This window comes from Mustela erminea, chromosome 14, assembly GCF_009829155.1.
Source record: "Mustela erminea isolate mMusErm1 chromosome 14, mMusErm1.Pri, whole genome shotgun sequence".
In the NCBI taxonomy this organism is placed as follows: domain Eukaryota; kingdom Metazoa; phylum Chordata; class Mammalia; order Carnivora; family Mustelidae; genus Mustela; species Mustela erminea.
In genome coordinates, this window is record NC_045627.1 from 59,301,690 (window position 1) to 59,319,145 (window position 17,456).

At 43.2% G+C, this 17,456-nt stretch overlaps 1 protein-coding gene across 6 annotated transcripts in view; it reads left to right on the top strand.

Annotated features, from left to right (window-relative positions):
• PLCE1 (phospholipase C epsilon 1) overlaps positions 1 to 17,456 on the top strand; it is a 325,782-nt gene that overhangs the window by 91,489 nt on the left and 216,837 nt on the right. The window contains exon 1 of one of the 6 annotated variants that reach the window (XM_032313908.1): positions 7,185 to 7,332. The exons of the other annotated variants lie outside the window; for them this stretch is intronic. The gene's annotated coding sequence lies outside the window, so the exon portion shown is untranslated. Of the gene's footprint in view, positions 1 to 7,184; positions 7,333 to 17,456 lie in introns of those variants that run through there. 6 annotated transcript variants of the gene reach the window in all.

The window sequence follows — 17,456 nt, forward strand, 5'->3', positions numbered from 1 at the left end:
TCAGAATCACACAGCTAGTAAGTAACAGAGTCAGTATTCAAATAGAACTCTGAGTGACCACAGAGTTGAACTGCTTATACTGTCTCTTATCACAAATGACTCTGGGAAAAGATACTCTGTCTACCTTGCCTGCTCTTGCCTAGATTCTCTATGTATAATGAAGAAAGGAGATTTTATTGAAGTCATGCCAGAAAAACACTTCCAGTGTGTCTGAACAAAACCAATAGACTTTGTTTAATTTAGACCTGCCAAAAGCAGATTAAAGAACCTTGTAAGTATGGAACAGGTCTTATTCCAGATGGTATAAGCATTCACCCAGGTTAAAAAAAAAAAAAAAAAAAGTCACATCCTGAAGTCTCCTTCAGGAAGGAGGAGTATATCTTCATAATAAGTTAACATTCTCAGGAATATTAACAAGTAACTGGAATTCCTTCCTTTTTTTCTCCCTTTCTTCCTCCCTTGCTCCTTTCTTTCCCTCCCTCCCAGCCTCTATCCATAAAAGATTTGAGGCAGCTGCACATATCTACCCAAGACAAAAATAAAATAATAAGATGAGAAAAACAGGGAAAAAAGGAAAAATAAATATGGCAAAATTAATGTTTGCCTTAGCGTCATTTGTGAGAGTTTGGCCACAACATAGCCCTAAGCATCCTAGCAACTGAAGCAAAGAAAATCTGTCCAGCTACACAATTCATAGTGACCATGGGATCAAAATAGAATCGTTGCTAAGGGGATACATAGCATTTCCTAATTTTGCCATGGCCCTCGTACAGGGACCCTCTGTGATGTGGGCAGTGCTTACCAGCATCTTCCCAGTAATGAGGAGGTACATCTCACCTGTACCCAGTTCCCCTACTCAACACCAAGCTCTTGAGGGGGCAGGCACCATATCTATTGTATTCTTCATTATATATCAGAGCCCAACACCTAGTAGGTGCTCAGGATATATTTTTTGAATGAATGAATATTTGTAACATCCACCAATAAAAGCCAATGGCTGAATACAAGATCAATGTGCAGAAATCAATTATATTTCTTCACACCGGCAATGAACAATTCCAAAATGAAATTAAGAAAACCATTCCACTTACAATATCATCAAAAGAATAAAATACTTAGAAGTAAATCTAACAGAAGAGGTACAAGACTTGTATATGGAAAACTACAGAACAGCATTGAAAAGTCAATGGCAAATATTGGAGCAAATTTATGAAAACCAATTTTACATGAAGTAAAAATGTTGATATTTTAGGAATATGGCTTTCCCATGATTTGATTTGATCAAAGACTGTAATTTAAAATTTAATACAAATAGATAGGCCAAACGTACTTCTGGCAATTCTGTATGATCATTACTTTTTGCATCCAAGCCCTTGGTAAGAAGGAACAGGAGAGAAGTGGGGTTTTCATTCTTGGTCAAAAATCCGAAGGGTAAATATTACATGTTGCCAATAAACAGTATTGCTAGAAACTTAGATGAATCTATAATATACCACAATTGCTTTGTGAGTTGGGAAAGGGTATATTAGGTAAAACAAAATCAGGATGTATGGGGGAAATGGGTAACATTTGGCCTCAAATGTTTAGCAGCATCTAATTCACACTAAGGACACTTGTATGAATTCCCAAGTTCAACCATTAATCTGTATTCTGATACCTGCCTTAAAGACGTGTCTGCTGTCATTAGCTGATTTTTCTTGAGCCCACAATGTGGGCCTCCCACTCTTGCAAACCACTTCACTGACGTTCTCTCACGTAATGCCCTCGGCTCCATTAAAGAGACACTGCTATTGCTCTCTCCTTTTACAGAAGAGGAAACTGGGTTCTAGAGAAGTTAAGCCGCTTGCCCAGGGTTGCACAGGAGATGTGACAGTGCCAAAAACCACACCCACACCCTGGCCTGGGAACCACGCCGCCTGTGTACCCAACCACCTTGCTACTTGTTTCTAGCCTGGTGAGAGCAAACACTGGTTTCCTGTGATTGGCCAGAAGTGATTTTCCCTGTTAGATATGGCTAATGTTGGATGTACTCTGGGGTTTTTGTTTTGATTTTGTCCTCAGGACACCACAGTTAAAGAATTGCCCCAATCTTAAGTCCATCTGTCCAGAGTGTCTCCTAGAATTTTAGGATAAGCAGCTACGGTTTATATGGCATTTGCCAAGTGTTGAACTCAAGAAACGTTACTGCTCCAGGCAGGGGCCTGGACACAAGCATGGTTCCCAGGCTTAGTTCCTGCCTCACAAGGATTCTCATTCTGTAACAGGAACAGAGTGTGTAGTGAAGACCTTGGACTCTGAAATCAACCAATACAGTTCAAATCCCGGTTTAATCATGGAACCGTCCTCATAGTGGTGTTGGAAGGAATAACTAGGCCTGTTGGGGCACTTCACACACCAGAAGGGCACTTAGAAAGCTTTTCAGAACAGTAGCAGCTAAAACATACCACCTTTTTTTTTTTTTAATCTTTCAAGTATTTATTATGTATGTTAGCCACTTTAAATGGCACTAGAAACACAAAACCAGAAATTGAAACCTTATATAATTTACAGTCAGGTGAGGGTGGAGAACAGTATTCAGATATTCACTCAAAGACTGGAATACGCAAGACCAAAAATGTGTTAAATGCTGGAGAAGGGACTATAATGTTGGGATATTCAACTTTGTCATGGAGCTCAAGGAAGCGTCCTTAAAAATTCAGCTTATATATAAAGAATGTTTGAGAGTTCGCTTGATGGAGAAAAGAGAAAAGAGAATTCCAGGCATCGGAAAAATATCTGTAATGCAGTGTGGTGAAATTCTGTATGAGTTCCTAAAGTTCATCTAATGGGGCTGTGGTGCTAGGAGTCTGGATAAGTTTAGTCTCATGTGGTTGTGGCGCTGGGAGTTTGGGTAAGTTTTGTGTAGACAGACACAGCACACCACCTTTTAAAACTGGACATCGGGGTGGGGAATGTGTCTTGACGACAGGCAGCTACAGCCCAGCATTCAGAGCCTACAGCAGCTTTGTGCTGCAGACTGCGAAGGCCGCTTGGACACTTGCCAGGCCAGACTTTGAAAATTTAAACATTTTCAAAATTATTTTTAACCAAACTTAAAGAACAGGGATTCCCACAGTGTGAAGGACGCTGCTGCAGCTTTGCCGTATCCCCTGGGGAAAGGGACCAAGGGAAGCTTCCTTTTGTTTGTTGGAAGAAAGGAGGGAGAGAGCGGAGTACAGGGTGGAGACAAGCATAGGACTGAGAGCTCTGTGCCCGGGTGCTCGGCCAGCTGCCCTTGAGCTCCTGGCAGTCTTTCCACCTCCATAAAACCAGGGGGCTGGACAGTGGGCCCTCCTGATGCTGACATTCTGTGAAACCATAAACGCCTCTGTCGGGCTGCCGTTTAACGTGGACCCTCAGCTTTTATGGAGGGACCGTGTAAGTCTGGGCCCTTGCAGAGATGTCTCTGTATCTTTTGCATAAGTACCGGAGAAGGCATTGTCCTTTCTATTACCTGGTACCCTATATCCCAGCTTATAAATTCCTCTGGAAATTTGGAGCCAGGAAAAAGTTTGTTTCTCAGCTTGAACCCTTACTTGTTTTTGGATTGGATGACATCTATGCTCCCCCCTCAGTGTGTTTCTCTTGTGAATCCCTTTGCCAAGAAGCTCAAGAGCTAAACATAGTGGTTAACAATAGTGGCTTCCCTCAGACAACTCGGGGCTCTAAATCCTTCTCAGAGCTGGATATTATTGTCGTTTGACTTTATGTACTATAATATAGAAACCACACCAAATCCCTCTGCGGCATTCCACGGGGCATCGGTCATTGATGCAGAATGACACAGTGACTAGATACAGACATACATGAAGGCTGTTTCCCACTCTCAGTGGCTTCTGTTGTCCTGCTCTGTTGTCCCTCTTCTGTTTCCCCACACCCAGTGAGCGTGAAACAACAGCACACCCGGGACTCAGTAAGGACCTACTCTGACCTGGCACTCAAGTCTTTTCTATGTGTTTTCTCATTCAGCAACGTTGTGTTTGAGGGTATTACTATTTTCTTTACTTAAAGGTGAGGAAATTGAGACACCCGAAGGTTAAGTAGCTGCTCAAGACCTCAAGTTAGTGAGAGACCAGCCCTTTCCCTCCCTGGTGGTGGATAGGCAAGCCAAGAGGATCCCATTAGACCCAAAGAGTTCCTTCAGCCCTGGGATTCCTAGTGGCAGAGAGGCTTTAGCCCATCTGGTATTGGCTTGTTTATGTGGATGATTACTAAGCCAAGCACAAGCAAACAAAAATAAGGAGTTAACATAAGGACAAGAAGGAGAGAATTGGTGACCACAGAAGATGGGAAAAACCTCTGGGTTCTGACTCTCCTGAGATTTATTCTGAACTCCCATTGAATCTGTTTGTTTGGGGAACCCCATAGAGTCTGAAATGTCAATATTTTTTTTTTTTTTTTGGAATGTGTATGGAGTCAGGCTGTGGTTGGGGGATGGTTCCTGGGACAGCCTGCATTCCCCCAGACTTGGATCTACTTGGAGTCCAGCTTGGCTGTGGGTCACAAATCCCGCCCAGCCCTAACAGGGTTGTGGAAGCATTTCCTAGTGTTGCCTGGCTTCCAGAGCTGGCATCACTGGAGGAACCTGTCAGCCCACTTGGCCACAAGCCCTAAGCCAGTCCTGCATGGTAGCATCTTTAGCACCAGTCCTCGCTCCTCCTCCCACTGAATACAAGACTGGCCACAGAGTGGGAAGGTGTCATGGCCAGCTGACTACCCAGGGCCTGGCCTTATAGATAGACTGGGTAAGTATAGCCTTACTCTAGCCATTGGACTCAGCTGGGAAGGTGTATTCCATAGGCAGACGTCTAAGTGTAACCAAATAATAAGACAAATTTTAACATTTCACATTCAAAAGTGTCTTGCATTCAGTCAACAAATATTGATTGAGCATTGCCCTGTGCTGAGCATCATTCCACGTGCTGGGGGCAGAGCAGCAAGCAAGCTAATCTGGAGCTGCTGATAGGGAGCTCGCTGATTCTGCAGGCTGTTGCCTGCGTGTGGTCAAGTGCTGTGCTTGAGAAACATTGTCTTTTGAAATCTCTTTGGTTGGCTCTGCCTTTAATCTGGAGATGGTATCATTGCTCGAAACATTTTTGGAACTGCCCTTTAGGAATCGCCTTCAGAGCTAGTCTGAGCCACACAGGAAAATCCATCTTACTATTTTATAGCCACACCTAGATTGTGACCAAAAATGGTATTGCCCTGCTTGATGACCTACATTATTCCCCAGACTTGGCTCTGATTGAGTGGCCTGTAAGCCAAAATTACATCCACCCTCTAAGGATGGCTAATCACCACCACTGGGCATATTAGTAGTCATTTGGATAATTTTTAAATAATTTATCACTTGCCCAAACCCCCATCACCCTTGGTGGCTCTGTAGGAACACTTAGCTCAGGCTCCCTTATTTTTATGGTGCAATAACCTCCTTCTGCCTTCACTTTCCCTACCAGGTGGGAAGGCTCTGGAAAATAGGACCATATAGTTATACCCTCTGCAGTGCCCAACATGGAACTGATATTCAAAAATGTGTATTTACTCAAATGGAATGTACAGGCTCTGAAGGAAGTTTCCTAAGAGGTTTTCCAGAATTGATCTGAGTGACAGGAGTGTCACTAAAAGAATGGGTAGTGTTAGTGTCATATATGGAACTCTAGAATCCACCAGGCCTGGCTCCAATCCCTGCTTTTCCCCTTAACCAACTGTGTGGCTGGCCCCACAAGGCACTCATTCCCTCTGAGCCTTCATTTCTGCATCTGTGGAATGGGAATGATAAAACTGCCTCTTAGGGGCTTTTATAGGGCAAATGAGAATACTCATATAATGCCCTTAGCATGGTACCTACTGCATAGTACACTCAATAAATGTGAATGGTGTTGTTATTATTATGATTATTACAGTGGTGGTGGTGGTGGTGATGGTGATGGTTAGGGAAGCTGGCAAGAGCAATAGACTGGTGGTTAAGGAGCCACCAGACAACTCTGGTACACTGCTTACCAGCTCACCACCACCTCACTCCTCTGTGCTTTGAGGGTTCTCTTCATATACAGAAGAGGAACAATGATAGTATCTACCTTGCAGGGCTCTTGTGGGGGCTCTGGGAGGTATGCCCGCAAAGTGTTAGCACAGTGCCCAGCACATGATAAATCCTTTGTAAAGTTTCACATTGTGGTCAGTAACGCATCCAAAAACAAATAGTCTGTCTCTGGCATCCCCAACAGTCTCAGGCCAGCCAATCAAGAACAGTCATGAAACCCTAGCAGGTCTCTCCCCCGAGCAGGCGCTTTTCCCCTGCCCCCTGTCCTCATCCCCTTCTTATCCAGCAGCAGTGTGGCCCTCACATCTTCCCTTCCCACCTGATTCAGGGACCATAGGGTCCTGAAGGAATCAATAGCAGTTGCCCATTGGGAATGGTGTTGGGAACCCCTGGGCTTTCTTGTTCATGAAAAGCTACAGGAAGAGAAGCGGACTTTTGGCTTAAAACAACACTGCTTTTCCTGGGAGTTGCCTTTACTTTAAAGACATCTGCACCTTTGGGAGGCTCTCCTATCTCACAGCATGGCAGGCGCTCACAGCCTTGGATTGGTGCCTTCCCCCATAAACCCCTCAATACTAAGTTTTTTGCATGCAGATTCATTTTGGGTTCTGTTTGCTACCTCTTATTCTCTTGAATAAAGCTGTGGGTAATTGAGAAGTTCTGAATTTCTCTTTGGAAAACCTCTTAATCTTGATGAGACCAGAACAATCCAAATAACTCTACGTTTAGACTCTAGATTAACAAAACCCAAAGATGAGTATTTTTTTTTTCCTCTCTCCATCCAGAAAAGTTGTATTTCACAGCAGTTCTTACAATGCCCTGACCCTGGATCAGGGCCCTCCCCTGATTCTGGGTATTACATCATTTTATTTCAGCTAATGTAAACACTCATCACCCTGTGTATTGCAGGATTTTTCAGTACGGTTTGAGATTGGGCTTCATTCGGTGGGTCTGGGTTGTTGCAGTGACTAATGGTTTCAGAAGGAAGTGCAGCAGGAAGAGGCTTTGCAGGAATGGAAGAGGTGAGGCGGCTCCATGTGAGATCCTGCAAAGGGATTAAGATTTGGCACCGAGTTGGACTCTGTGCAGCCTCTTAGGCAGAGAGCCTGGGGAGAGGGAAGCAGGCTGTCAGCTGGGGCTTTGCACGCTCTCAGCCTGCCTTGAGGGTTGGTTGGCTCTTCCCGCTCTCTGCAGGACCTCACTTTACCTTCTTAAAGGATGGCTGTGGATGCTGGAGGCTTAAGGAAGACCAGGTAAGGGCTCTTGTTGTCCACAGATCCCCCGATGTCTTTAATGCATGGGATCCTGGGGACTTTTCCTTCACTCACACCCCTGTGCAGTGTTAGCCAGAACACAATTCCTGTGAGACATTTCACAGAGATCAGGGAAGTTTCTTTCCTAGTTAAGAAAATTTCTAAAATGTTTTAGCCGCAAATACTTAACTATAGAGATGCAAATTTTTTTCTCTGAAATCACAGCTTTAAGATTACTTCTTTGCATTTTAATCTACTGGATTTTAAAAAGAATCCTGATGGTTTATTAGATGTTTGTTTTCCTTCCTTTTATAATGACCTGTGGTGTGTTATAGATCAACTTCTAGTTTAATGAAAATGAATGATTCGTTATTCTTTGAATAAGTGGATCTTTTTGCAGATTTGATTTGTTTTTCTCTTTTTTAATTTTTTGGCTTTTGTGCATATGGTACTGGTAAAGAATATCCTTAAGTATAGCTAATTCTTAAGAGGAAAAGATACTTAGGAGTTCATTTCAATCATATTTGATAGGATCCCTCTTTGAAATGAGCTACATGTTTTTTGATGTTTCAGATAGACTTTATTAAAATTTTCTTTTTCTCAGTGTAAATGTCCCTAGCTGGTGGGAAAGGTGATGCAGTTTATCTGTGTGGTTATTTATTTACAAATATTAAAAGCAAGTTAGACCTTTGATAAGATTAGCTCAAGAAGAGATAATTGGAAGAGTAGTTTTCTGCTCACCACCAACTTAATTCCAAATTCTGTTCCTTTTCTTAAAAAAAAAAAAAAAAATCTGGAGTTAAAAATAACCCAGAATAAAACTTGAAAACTGTTTTGTTTCTCTGTATTTGGCTAACTTCATTGCAAAGTACTGTGTTTAAGGAATTCAAGCTATGAGGACTACTCTTGAAATGGTTCGCACAATTCTATCTGTGAGTTTCTATAACCCTTTTCAAGAGCATATGCTGTTTTGTGAGTTATTAGGATTAAACTTTTCAGTGAGTCTTCATTCCTTCTATAGCCCTAGGAGATGGATAACAACACTAAGAAAGTAACATGAAAAATCATGTCAGTTTCCTGACACAAGTTCAGTTTTCCAGTGTCCATCATAGTGTAGAGTCGCCGAAGTGAGGAAGGGGGGCATTTGGCACCCCGCATCACAATGAGTGACTGCCTCAGACCATTGTGGCTGACAGAGGCAAGGACCCGTGATCCCTATTATTTATTGAAAGTGAAATGTTTTTCTTAAATATAGGGGACTCTAACCCAAACACCATTGTTTGGGTGAGAGGGGTCTGTGCCTCCAGTTGTTCTTACTGTTTGTGTTTGATGAGCCCTTTAGTTCCCGTAGTCCTCTGGTTTTTCCTTTGGAAACAGACTCGCAGTAGAGTCTTAGTATTATATATTACTTTAACTTAGCATATTAGCGATTGTGTGGTTGTGTGGTTTTTTTTTTTCTTTTAGTGGGATAGGTAAAAACAAGGCAGTCCTAAAGCAGTTTGAGAAGGTGTGAGAGCAGCCATCATCTTTAGGAAAATAAAATCATGCCAAGGGTTAAAACATGAATGCAAACTCTTATTTGTGCTTTGTACATTCTCTTCCAATTATTGAAGAATCTAGGCAAACTATCACTACAAATGCTTTCCCTAATTGAGCTAAAAAGCAAACAAATAAACATGCTGTATAGTGTGGAAATGGTATGTTGTCCTGGCTTTCCTCATTGTCACATTGATATCGTCTTAAGGGACATCCTTAGTCCTCTAATATTTTTAGAAATATCAAACAAAATATATTTTGTTAACAAAATATAACTTTGCCAATGTATTACCTTATCCTCATTCTGTCTTCCTCCTTGTCATTTAGGAGAGGAGGGAAACTGTTCAGGTAAACAGTTAAGGAATGATTACCAGGAACATCCTAGAGTAGTTGCCATGAGTTACCCTTTCCTTTTCAGTGTGCTCTTGATAGAGGTGTGATTTACTTTTTTGTTGTTTTTATTTCCATTGGAATAGCAAGGTAATCATGTGGCTAAGAAAAATGTTTTAAGTACAAAAAGGTAAATAATGAAAAGCCTCCTCCATGGGTTCCAGACACCCAGTTTCCCCTCTAGGTAATGCCTGAGATAATTCTGAAAAGGAATAAATAGCTCTTTAGACCCAAGCTTCTCAAGCTTTACCGTGCCTTGGCAAACACCTGCAGGGTTGGTGAAAACACAGCTTGCTGCCCACCCCTCTCACATGCCCCCAAGATTCTGACTCTGGAAGACTCTGATTAGGCCCCAGAATTTGCATTTCCCGAGGTTCCCAGGTGCTGACACAGCCTGCTGGGACCACGCTTCGAGCAGTGACAGTTAACAGCGAAGGCCTCCTTTTTCTGCGTCTGTTTTCTACTGTCTCTCCTCCACTTTTCAGAGTGGCTGCTGTTGAAATTAAGCCAGAGTAACCCACTGGGAGAAAATCGTGGTGGAAAATAAATCACATGTCTATAATTAGAATTTGGGTGGAAAGAGGGGTGTTGAAGGTTGAAGGCATTGTGTGTGATGCCCATACAACGGGTAAAGGGCACTGTCTTATAGTTGATCTCCTATAAATTTGTATCTCGATTACAACCTGAAATGGTACCATCAACTGAAATGGGCACCACCTCCATGAAAAATCTCTTTCTAGGCCATGATTTTGAGAACATGCGGCATAATTATATGTATACACACAATATGCACATGTGCTGGGAAAATGACCCTGCCTCCGTCCACTTTCACCTCCGCTTCCCTGTGAACATCACCATGTCTCCTCTGTCCCATGGCAAATGGCATACGTGAATGTGTTTGACACAAATGAACACAGGTCACACTTTGGTACTAAGCAGTGGTTTCCATGAAACGAGCCCAAGTTGGAAACAGGTTTGTTTTCATTTATTTTTTGACTCCATATATGTTTAGTGGGGGCCTTATGTGCCACACAGTGCCAGGCCCTGAGATATAACAGTGAGGGGGATGATATGGTCTCTGCCCATGAAGCTTCGGGTGTAGTAGAGATTCTTGGAAAGGGGGGCAAGTAGCCCAGCACAGAGATGAAGAAGGGAGAGAAAGGAGGAACGATAATGTATGATGCATGTGCTTAGTAAATGACTGGTTGTGTGGATGCAGCCCTTCCAGTTCATGTTCTGTTTAGTTAAACAGTTACTCAGGGCAGGTAATCACATTAGGACGATAGGGGACACCCATGAAATTAAAACATAGTTCTTGCCTTCAAGGCATATGCTCTTTAGGGGCCCATGATGCAGCTCTCAACTGTTCAGCCCTGTACCATTTTCCAAGAGCTTCCCCGTATATGGTGGTGCCCTAGTGATTGTGTGATGTGGGTTGGATAATAAAATAGAATTACTGGTTTCTGGTGCCCACTTCTGCCCCTTCCCAAAGGAGCCATTGCTGCAAGAAGAACAAAAAGGGAAAACACCTACAGTGTCTTATTTAATGCTCATTGCACACACTGACATGCTCTGCCACAGAAACCATTTGGATTCAAATGGCTTAGACATCTAATACCAATAATCACATTCTCACCTGCAACATGGAGACATACAGAGAAAAAGCAGATGCGTGTATGTGTTGTGGGGTTTTGTCAGAGGCCCTAAATGTCAAGTGATTTCTCCACTGGGGTCAGTCCAAAACAAATTGCACCATGAGGAGAAAACTGTGGCAATCACTGCAAGCTGAGGCAGGTGTGGACAAGGAGAAGCCTTGGGGCATTCCAGAACAGTGACTCCTTTTTTGCAACAATTGGCAGAGGGAGTTGTACACTGGCACGAGTTGGGTAAAGACAATCTGGTGAAAATGAAGAGAGCAGAGGAAGGAAATCAGTAAGATGGAAACTGTCCCGTGCATGTCTAAGAGGTAATGTGCCCACATCTCTCCATTAGTCCCAGTAGCGTGACTTGAGAGCAAAGAACAGGAGGGTTCTGAAGGCTAATTTGGGAAGCTGAGAAAGAGCTGAAGATCAGAACCTTTTGTGGTCATTGCTGAGCTATAGTCATATGTGTGTGTGTGTGTGTGTGTCTGTAGTCTGTTGATGGCTATCATACGTAATACAGGTGGAAACAGGTAGGATTTGCAGGTCCTAGTGAGAGCAGATACTGGACTACTGTGTTCCTTAGGATTCAAAGGTTCTTGTGAGACAGCTGGAAGAGAAGGGTAAGAAACCAGAGTCATGAAACAGATTGTCAGAGTAGTGGAGAAATCCAAGGAGCCTCAGCATAAAAATGGCATTAGGAAATGCCCAGTGGGTGGAAATAGCCAACAGTTCATGAAAATATGGCAGTAGAAAGGGGTTATAAGCCACCTGACAAGGATAATGAGATTGAGCTGGAAACGGCAATAGGACTGGCTGAGCTAAAGAATCAGGCCAATTAGTAATAATGAGGGTGTTTACTCACTTGTAAATTGGCAAAATATCTCCCTGGGATGAATTAGGACAAATGATCATTTCCTGCCCTAATGATTTTACAGAAGAAAAGGAAGAGAACCACCATAGAAGGTGCAGAGAGTATCTGTGTGTGACCATTGTAATTTAATAACTCTAATAAGTTTAAGTTGAACAGTCTGGTGTAGAGATGGAAAATCAAGATAATGTATACATAACAAGAAGAAAAGCACGTATATTGTAACAGATAGGAATTATGAAAGAAAAAAAAGTCAATCAGCCTCAAGAATCTTGCCAGCTAACTTTTAGAAACACTACCAACATGTTTTAGAAAGCGCGAAGTATGACAAGATTTGAAAAACCATTTTGGGGGCCGGGGTTGAAAAGAATCAGCTCTTTTCCTACCTCCCCTTCTTTGGCCAACATGGTAAGAGTAAATGTTTGCTAAACACTTACTTTGTGCCAGGCATTGGGCACGACCCTCAATGGCCTTTCTTCATTTGATTCTCATGGCCCTGGAGGTTGGGATAATAATCATGATTTACAGAATCAGCCCAAAAAAGGATTGCTTGAGATGAAGGCACATTCATAAGAAAGAGATATGTTCAAAAAAAAAAAAGAAAGAAAGAAAGAAAGTTAATTCAGTTGCAAAAACAGGGAACCCACCTAGGAAACCAGAATTTCAGAAACAGAAGGGATCCACACATCATTTAAGGAGCATCCTATAAGGAGCAGACATAGGGTCTTTTAAAGTAATTGAAGTGAAGCAACCAGCCAAAGACCTGGTAGAACCTTTGTAGATGATCAGAACACTCCTTTTGATATATGAAAAGGAGCCAGCAGACATAATAAATTATTGGCTCTGAAATTTTCAGAAACACATATCAAAATGAATATCACTCTTAAAGTATCTTTAGAAGCAGAGGTACTAGATCAAGTAGTAGCTAATGCACAGAATGTTCTAGACCTAGTTGACAAATTGAATGTGGATAAATCACGGGGACAGGTTGGCATTCATCCAAGAGTTCTGAAGGAATTCAAGGGTGAAATTGTGGGACTGCTGGTTAGAGCATCTAATATTTAGCTTCAAAATCCGGCAATCCCCTAACCTTCTTTGTCTCATAAAATTGCCTGGCCCCATCCCTCTGCACTACATTATTTGAACCTAAATTATAATATATATATAAAACATGAAATATGATAAACCAAATAAGAAAATACCTTTTAAGCAGCAGTGATTTTGCATTTTGCCAGACCCTGTTATGTCACAGTCTTGAAAGTCTTTGTGAATTTTCCATTCTTGAAATTGCTGAGAATTACCCAGCCCCTTACGATTATGTAAAATAAGCTTATAATTATTCATGTGAACTCAGTAGCAAAAGCACAGAGAAAGAAATGGGCAGTGACTCAGTGTTTTGAGAGAATATTTAGCATACAGAGCTGCTTCGTTAAAGAGGGAATAGATTCCTGCGGCCTCGGAAACGGACGCTCAATGTCCATTAATTACATAAAAGGCATGTGGAGGATTTGAAAACTAATCAGCTTTTGAGCCCCTAACTGCATAGTCCAGCTGCCCCATTTGCCCAGTGGTCTGGCCCTGCTCCCAGCTGGCTTGGGCCGTCTTCCCTTTCTCATGGCCTTCACTTTGTCTAGCCCGACGTGAGTCCTAGTGCAGACACCCTGTTCTCTGAGTTGTTGCAGGCAGCCCTAGCTCTCTGTTACCCCTAGCCTGCAGTTCACAGAGCAAGTGTAGGATGGGGGGCCTGGTCAGAGTCAGAAGAGGATTTGTGCTGAGTGACATGGAGAGGCCAGTACAGAGAGTTGGTCAGGAACAAAGCAAACAGAAGCAACTAAGAGATGGGAGCTGGGGTGAAGGTCATTTGGCCATTTAGAGGGTCTTTTCTGAGCACCTGGAATGGGCCAGGCATCATAGTGGGATACAGATATGAATGAGACAGCCACTGTGAAAAAGATAAACAAGTAAACAGTTACACTGAGGCAGGCTTTGGCAACTTCAGCACTGGTGGCATTTGGGGTTGGATCATTCTTCATTTGGGGAGGTTTTCTTTGCATTACAGGATGTTTAGCGGCATCCCTGGCCTCCACTCACTAGGTGCCAGCAGTACCTGCTCACACACGCCATTGTGACAACCAAAAATGTCTCCAGATAATGCCAAATGTCCCCTGGAAGTAAATTGTCCCCCGTAGTTAATTGTTGCAGTAAGGTAGGAAAAGTGCCTGAATAGAGAAAGAACAGGCAATTGAGTATGGACGCTCCTGGCAGGTCATCTTAACCCAGACCTTGTGGGGAGGGGAGGTTCCTAGAGCAACTCCTAGGAAAAAGGAGACCTGCAGAGCGAGTGTCCTTAAGGGCAAGTTCACAGGAGTATCAGGAAGGGCAGTGCTCCCGGCTGAGGGAATAGCCAGGCCTGGAAACAGGGGAGGACGCCTCCAGCCAGCTGGGTGGTGACTCATGGGTGGGAGACACTCTTTCTGGTGCACAGCCTTATCCCCAAGAGGCAGCATCTTACTCCCGGGATCTGCCAGCAGGTTAATGAGTTTGGGTGCTGTGCTTACACCCAAGCACCTGCCACTGGAGGAGGAATGACACGGGTTTAGAAATGTTTAGCCCCAGGGTCAGAAGTACAGGGGAGGAAATGGGTATCCAGTCCCCTTGGTGAATTTTCCATAAAACTCAGCTCTAATGTCTAATGTCGTCTAATCTAATGTCAATTAGTTAATTGAATGAAGTTAGAGCAAGATTCAAAACTTGTTAGCAAAAAACTTTTCTCAGAAGACTAACCCAGGAATTGCTACCAGTTACTGACACTACCCAGTGTTTCAGGAGCTAACAAAGAATATATTTTAACCATCTTAAGACACCTCCCTGTTTAAACAACTCTTTTCTAGAGAGGCTGATTTCTATTTCTGCCAGGAAAGGGGCTGTAAGCCACATGCTGGGTCTACCTCAGGACATATACAAGGGGGAACACATTTGGGAAAGATAGAACTCTGAGCAGCAGGCCTGATTTCATACAGCTAATAAGGGTTACAGGTGGGATTTGAGCCCACCTGCTAGACTCTGATCCCGTATGCCTTCAACTTCCATATTCTGAAGGAAACACCTAGGCCTGTGGTCCTTGCTGGAGGCCAGGTCCCATGCCATAAAGACAGGCTAGTTGGGGGTTTCCTCAGGTTGCATAGCAGATCTGGACTTGTCATCTCCAGCTGTTCTTGGGGACTTCTCATGATCCAGATACATCTTTATTTGGGCCATCAGTTCATTGATCATTCACACATTGCTGAGATGGCTTCGCAAGGCCAGACCTCAATTCTCTTCACCCTCCTAGCAGCTGTCCTGCTGCTTGCATGGACAGTATGGAATGATGCTCAAGAGTCCTGGACCAGGATTTGGGAGACCTAGATTCTAGGTACCCCTGACTTTCACTTCTCTTTTGGTCTTGAGTGTGTTGCTTATCCAGCTGATTCATTTGTGAAATGATGAGCCAACCATAAACTCTACCTAGCTGTCTCCACTGGTTGCCCTGGGTATGGGATAACAATGGTTATAAGGCAGGCTGAAAAGATGCATAATTTAACGATCATTAAGAGGTACAGTGTCAGCAATGGAAGGGACAAATTGAATTGGTGCACAGTAGGAACTTAACTCATGTGTATTGAACAAAAGAATGAAAGAAACTCCATCAGGAGCTAAGTCCCAGAGAGACACTTCATATCAGAGAGTCTAATTTCCCTGTCAGGCAAATAGCTGGAACTTACGATGAAAAGGAAGCTCTCTGAACACTTAGGTCACCTAACATGTTTGGCCTAGGGCACAAGAGCGTCCATGAAAGAAAGCCCAAGAAGATCATAACTGACAGGATCCCACCAATTACCTTTGATAGAGAGTGAAACTGAAGATCAGAAACATGGTGGCTAAATCAAGTTCACATGCAGTATCACTGGCTGCCCAGGGCAGAGCATGAAGGGGAAGAAAGAGATAAAGGTGATGCTGAGGTTTCTAGGTTTCTTCCAGATAGTGGAAGGAAGGAGAGAGTAGAAATAGTAGAGTTGGGATGGGGGGACAGTGAGCCTCTTTGTGGAAGGTGCCAAGGTCAGTTAGGAGAGGGCTCATGGGGAAGGGGGGGCAGAATGGTCCGTGTGAGTGATCCTCACAACAGGTGCTTAACCTCACTTGGATGAGCACATTTGGGAAGCTTTTCACAGCAAGGAAACTGCTTTCTTAGAAGAAAAGTAGTTGCAGAACAAAACAGAAGATTTTGGAGGACTCACATCTTTCATTCTTTTTTTAAACAAACAAAAAACCTTATTGTGTGAGTTTTTTTTTTAACAAATACAAAAATACTGAGAATAGTATAATGAATCCGCTGGGGCCCATCACCTTGTTCACCATTTATCAACATTTGACGGTGGTGTTTCATCAGTCACCTCTCAGGAATGTCTACCCCTCCTGCTGGAGTATCTAAAATAGACCCCTGAATTGTATCATCTCATCCATAAAGAGTTCATTATATATTTTTGAGAAATAAAGACTTTTTTTGAAACATAACTGCTGTATTATCCATACCTAAACAAATAAATAATTCCAAATTATAATTTAATAATGAGCCTATATTCAGATTTCCCTGATTGTCCCCAAAATGGCTTTTTTTTTTAAGATTTTATTTATTTATTTGACAGACAGAGATCACAAGTAGGCAGAGAGGCAGGCAGAGAGAGGAGGAAGCAGGCTCCCTGCGGAGCAGAGAGCCCAATGCGGGGTTCGATCCCAGGACCCCGAGATCATGACATGGGCCGAAGGCAGAGGCTTTAAACACTTTTTTTTTTTAAAGATTTTATTTATTTATCAGAGAGAGAGAGGGGGAGAGAGCAAGCACAGGCAGACAGAATGGCAGGCAGAGGCAGAGGGAGAAGCAGGCTCCCTGCCGAGCAAGGAGCCCGATATGGGACTCGATCCCAGGACGCTGGGATCATGACCTGAGCCGAAGGCAGCTGCTTAACCAACTGAGCCACCCAGGCGTCCCAGGCAGAGGCTTTAAACCACTGAGCCACCCAGGCACCCCAAAATGGCTTTTTTAAATAAAGATTTTATTTATTTGTTAGAGAGAGGGAGAGAGCACAAGCAGGGAGAGAAGCAGGCAGAGGGAGAAGCAGACTCCCCACTGAGCAGGGTCCCTAGGATCATGACCTGAGCTGAAGGTGGACATTTAACCACACTTAACTGAGCCACCCAGGTGTCCCTGAAAAAGGGCTTTTAATATTTGATTTCTGGAATCAGGAATCAGATGAGAGATATTACATTTGAGTGATATGTCTCTTGAGTCTTTCAATCTCTGATAGATTCCTCTTCTTTTAGACACCCTTTACTTGTTGAAGAAGCTGTGACGACTGTCCATGGAACATTCAGTCTCTTTTAGAGCATTTTGAACTCCCCTTTGAGATTTACTTCTTATAATTGCAATGAGCGTATGATTGTTCGGTGACTTTGGAATTCTCTCTCTCGTATTTCTTCTGTCTCAGGAGTCTCCACCATTGTGGTTGCTGCTGCTGCTGATTTGAAGAGCAAACTGGGGGCCAGTCTGAGCAAGGGCAGCCATATTTGCTTTCCCAGTGGTGCAACAAGAACACAGCATATATAACGCTGTGCCAGGCCATTTGGGAAACAGAAAGGGGAATTGCCTTCGC